This window comes from Limulus polyphemus, unplaced genomic scaffold (genome assembly GCF_000517525.1).
Source record: "Limulus polyphemus unplaced genomic scaffold, Limulus_polyphemus-2.1.2 Scaffold1587, whole genome shotgun sequence".
Taxonomy (NCBI): domain Eukaryota; kingdom Metazoa; phylum Arthropoda; class Merostomata; order Xiphosura; family Limulidae; genus Limulus; species Limulus polyphemus.
In genome coordinates, this window is record NW_013667197.1 from 71,826 (window position 1) to 77,765 (window position 5,940).

The window sequence follows — 5,940 nt, forward strand, 5'->3', positions numbered from 1 at the left end:
CCAGTTTTATTTAAGAAAGGACTTGTATCGCTAAAGTTTCTTCGAAAAGAATTTTTACGGTAAAAAAAATAAACGAACGACCAGAGACGTAACAATAATAATAACTTCCGTTCTTAGGGCGAAACTAAAAATCAACATGGCCATCAGTGTAGCCAGTTCAGTATTCTAGTTATCGGAACAGGTAATACATTCGTATATTGAATCAAGGCTATGAATAGAATTGGGACTATTTATTATGTAAAACTTTTGTTTATTAAAAAAAGATAAAAAATTCGCCGTGATTTATATTCTAACAGGCGTTTGGTGACATTCATAAAAAATCAAACCAAATATCTAATTAGTTGAAGTTCATGAACACAGTAAGAAGAGATATACTTTTGGTTTTGTTTGAAGTTAAGTACAAAGCTATACAATGGGTTATCTGTGCTCTGCAAACCACGGGTATCGAAACCCGGATTCTAGCGTTATAAGTCCGCAGACATACCGCTGTGCCACTGGGGTGCGAGATATATTTTAGCTAAATAATGATATATATATATAATATATCAACACGTACATTTTAATGTTCCAAATGCCTTTTCCTCAATACAAATGATGTGTACGAAGTCCAAGAACAAGCTAGGCCTCATGTTGTTGTTTTTTATCCAACAAATTCAACATTTAGGTGAGAATAAATAAAAATAAAAATCTGTACATCATACCCATTTTGGTGTTAATCTTGACATCGTTATGCTTCCCTATTTTTAATGATCCGTAAGTATGCAAGAATTATGGATTCGTGTTTCCAAAAGAGATCGTGTCATTTTCCGTAGTGAAATCATGGAAAATGCGCCAAACAGTGTACGATAATCATCTGTTTTCTTCAAACGTTTTTTTCAATCAGTTCCTACGAAAAGTCATTTTTGTAATAGTGGTTCCCAATACAGATATTTTTAATAACACTACTACTTTAGAAATATATGTTTATTCTTTTTTTTATGCACACAAATGGCAAATGTAAATATGTATGTATTAAACTTGTATACTAATTAAACACATAAAATATATATCTTATATAGAAGTTTTAGATAATTTTTTCTAGCTTTTTACTCTTATTTTAATTTTTCTTCTGCTGTGGAATCACGATGATACATCATCCACCCCTCGAGTATTTCCCCTAACCACAGCATTAATGGAGGTGGGGACCTATATTTTAATATCACCAGTATTGAGAATTACATGGCACGTAAGTTTAGAGTGTATATATATAATATAGTTATTTTGGGACCTTCATAAATATTACAGTCATTGCTAAAATGGAGATCTTGTTGTTATGTTTGACCACTGATACTAGTCAGAATGTAGAAGGCCGAGGTTGTGATTAACGGATGAGTGGAAATACAAGAGTCCATCTCTGTTGTTTTTCTAATTGCTAAGAAAGAAAAATACAATTAAAATATTGATAGGGCATGTGGTTAGAACTGACTGGAAAAAATAACAAATTTATGTCTCGATTGCGCATAAGTCATTTTCACAATTTACACCTTGATTTTATTTATCTGTTCGGTTCCTTTCATTACCAGAGAAACATTATAATATGTAGCATTTCTGTAACATTGCTGCACAAATGAATGAAGTCGACTTAAGCTTATTCCATACATGGTCTGTGGTTAAGGCGCTCGACTCGCAATATGAGGGTCGCGGGTTCGAATCCCTGTCACTGAACGTGCTCTCCTTTTCAGCCGTGAAAGCGTTATAATGTAAGGTTCAATTCCATTATTCGTTAGTAAAAGAGTAGCTCAAGAGTTAGCGGTGGGTGGTGTTGACTAGCTGCCTTCCCTCTAATCTATTACTGCTAAATTAGGGACGGCTATCGCAGATAACCTTCGTGTAGCTTTGCGCGAAATTCAAACCAACTTATACCATACGATACAAATGAGCTTTAACAGTGTATTTTTTATGTTCTTGTCCTAAATAGAAAAGATTACATTTTTTTTTTTTCATGAAATATAAAAGCCGGGGATGTCAACTCAACTCTTGTTAAATCCGACATTAAACTACGGCTAGTGCCGACGTGGAGAGACCTCCCATTCATGCCGTGAAACTACACTTAACTCCCCGGTTAAACGGTAAAAGCTGTTGGAACTAAGTAGAATAAAACTTGTAGTTCAACTTGAGGACAAGGGTTTATACTACATTAAAATTTGCCTTTTACTGGGTATTGGTTTCAAAAAATCCTCTGTGTTGTAGAAAATTGGAGTCATACCGTATATGTTCCAACATATTTCCAACAGAACGTCCGCCATGTAAATTTTACTAAAGTGATTTCAGTTCATAGTTTTAAGCCTTGTTTAAAAGGTTTAGGTGAATCGTATTACTAGTCGCACATTCCATATTTAGAATACAGTCTACATAGATAGATATTTAGATACAAAGGTGTACATTACAGAGCTAACCATAAGCACATGAAAAAAAAAAAAAAAATGTCAAAATTTTGAGGTCATTTGACAGTCCGGACTTTTTAACTCTCAACCTGAAACCATTTCCTGCAATTCACATTTCAGTTAAAAACATTATGATAAAACTAATTTAAAAACAAAATTTTGAATTAAAATCGGCACAGTATAATGTATGTTAAAATTCAATTTTTAAGTTTGTTTGTTGATTTGCTCAGTGCTACCTAATGGGCTATCATAGGGATCAAACCTCGAATTTTAGCGTTATAATTCTTTCAAGCTTACCACTCAGCCACCGCGAGGTGGTTAGTGCGCTTGACTCGCAATCTGAGGGTCGTGGGTTCGAGTCCCCGTTCCACAAAACATGCTCCCCTATTCAGCCGTGGGGGCGTTATAATGTAATGGTCAATCCTACTATTCGTTGGTAAAAAGAGTAGACTAAAAGTTGGCGGTGGGTGATTATGACTAGCTGCCTTCCCTCTAGTCTTTCACTGCTAAATTAGGGACGGCTAGCGTAGATAGCCCTCGTGTAGCTTTGCGCGAAATTCAAACCACCGCTAGAGCTAATTTTTAATGGAAGAAATTTGTCCAACTGTTCGTTAAACTTTTCGTGAGAAAAGCTACGACAAAACTAAGATTTAATTTTATGATCATTTTGTGGCTATTATTTATGGTAAAAGTTTTATTTTGAGAAGTCGTACAAGTTTAAAGTAAAACAGAAACCCAAGCTGAATTGTATATTAACATGATATGATGAAATAAAATTCAACTTAAATCTCAATAAAAAAGAAATACTGATAGACTTACAGTTAAATAAAACATTAAACAAATAGAAGTCTTATTAATTATATATGACTGAAAAGTTAATGGATTTAGTTACTAAATTTGTTATGAACTTATATAATTAAATTTACAGTTATTTTTAATAAATTAAATCAGGTTCCACCAGGACGTTTTTTTATATATTTAACTATAATTAAAGTTAAGACTAACTTAATATAGATGGGTTACCTTTTACATATATATACTACTCACGTTAAACATAAACATATTCCAGATATAATTTTGTTAGGGTTAATGTTACGTTATTCTGTTATTTTTCCTCTTTTTTTGTTTTGACGTGGAACTATGCTGACTGTTGGTGTTTCTGATATCCAAGTTTAAAAGGCAGTTTTGTTTTGCATATGAAATCACTACTATATTGCCCAAGTTACCAATTACCAAGTTTAAATATATTTTACTTATAAAATCATTAGTATATTATTGAAGTTGTTAATTAGTGAGTTTATATACATTTATATATATTTACATATAAAACCACTGTGTTTTGTTGGATCTGATAAAATCACCAGTGTGCTCTTAAGGTGACTAATTACCTAGTTTACATAACATATAAAATAACATAATGCTTAGGGACAACTAGGGACCTATTGGTCCATCTCGGCTGTCCCATCCTTTAAACTAAACTAAAACTATTAAATAAATAAATTTTAAAAAATCTTAAATTTAGCCCTTATCATTCATATATTTATCAAGCTTTCTTTTAAACACATTTAAATGTACTGCCTCCACAACATCCGAAGACAACTTATTTCAGAGGCCAACCACCCTGTAAGAAAAATATAACTGTCTTAGCTGAAGATGACTCCTACCTTGCCAAAATTTATATTTTGTCCTACTATTCTCTTCATTAAGTATGAAAAAAAGATGATGCAGCAACATTATCAATTCGCTTTACAATTTTAAACCCCTTAATCAGATCCCCTCTAACTCTTCTTTTTTCAAGAGAAGACAATTTCAAAGATCTGAAACTCTCCTCGTATGACAATCACTCCATTTCAGGCACCATTCAATTCAATGTCCTTCTTAAGGTAAGGAGCCAAAGACTGAACACAATACTCCAAATGTGGCCTAACCACAACGACTTATACAACGAAATAATAACCTCTTTAGAATTGTTTTCAATATTTCTGTAGATACAACCTAAAATCCTGTTTACCCTACGACTAGCAACAGCACACTGCTGGATGGCTTAAGAGACTGATCAACCATTACATCAAGATCCCTTTCTTTCATGACACCGTTAAAGTTATTCTCATCCAAATTATGGTTATAATTCAAATTATGACAATCCACATGCATTATCCTGCATTTATTTTAATTAAAACCTACGAAACATATATTGTGTTACTTGTAATATCACTAATGGCTACTGAGGTTGCTGACATCCAAATTTTAAAATGTATTTATTTATACATATAAAATCATAATTTATATAAACGTGTGCCCTATCATTTATATTTTCATAAGTATGTGTTTACATAATTATGTAATTTATACGTGTATATTTTAGTGATCATATATGACACTTGCTTAACAACATGGAATTGAACTATGCTTCACACAGTAAGCCATGACGTAATTTTAACACTTACGTCATGACTGGTTCGATTTCACCTTACAATTCATGGCGATTCTTCAACCCTTACAAGAATCAACTAGGTACAGATACTTTACAGCTAAATGTTGTTGCAGGAAAACTAATTTTATTAAGTATCTTCTTAGGGAATTCATAGCAATTGACAAACAAATGATTTATAAGCATATGAAGTGGTTTGTTTTAGGGGAACATGCTAGGTTATTTGTTTCGACAAAACATTGGTCTGTCGAAATATGTAACGTAGAATGTTCCCCAAAATATACCATTTTATTAAGCATAGAAATCGTTGTTTGTTAATTTATTATAATAAGACAGTTAGAAAGTTGGAACTGCTTTTTGTACATCTTTCAATAGCCTTAGCGACAGTGACACATAGTCTTAGTAACAGTGACGCATAACCTTGGTGACAGTGGCACAATACTTTGCCATAACAATAACTGTGCAAGCAAGTTCGGTAGCAATAGGAATCGAACCCCAAGACCCTCAAATCACAACCCCCTCCCAAATCACCAAAGTTAAATGAATTTAAAGTAAGAAGAAGAAAACTTATAAGACCAAAACTGTATAATGCAAAAATAGCCCATTACATATTTTTATGCTTAATAAAAAACAAACATAATAGCAATATTTAATTTACGTGGATAGTCGTAGTGAAAAGGTTGTTTTTCTTATTGAACATTTAATAATGGCTGGAGACGGCTTAAATGGGTAATGAAGAAAAACTTTAATATAAGCTTAACATGACAGCAAATGTACAACGTTTCGACAAGGTTTTGTCATCATCAGGAGTTGATGATGACAAAACCTTGTTGAAACGTTGTACATTTGATAAATTTGTACTATTTTTTATTTTGATTGACAAATATGTACTGTTTTGTTATATTGATTGATAAATTTGTACTATTTGTCGAAACGTTGTACATTTGCTGTCATGTTAAGCTTATATTAAAGTTTTTCTTCATTACCCATTTAAGCCGTCTCCAGCCATTATTAATTGATAAATCTGTTTTGTTTTTTATATTGATTGATAAATTTGTACTATTTGTCGAAACGTTGTACATTTGC

The 5,940-nt window shown here is 32.4% G+C and overlaps 1 protein-coding gene across 1 annotated transcript in view; it reads left to right on the forward strand.

Moving 5' to 3' along the window:
• The window catches only part of LOC106464203 (hepatocyte nuclear factor 4-gamma-like), a 79,149-nt gene that overhangs the window by 40,966 nt on the left and 32,243 nt on the right, over window positions 1-5,940 (forward strand). The gene's annotated exons all lie outside the window — the stretch shown is intronic.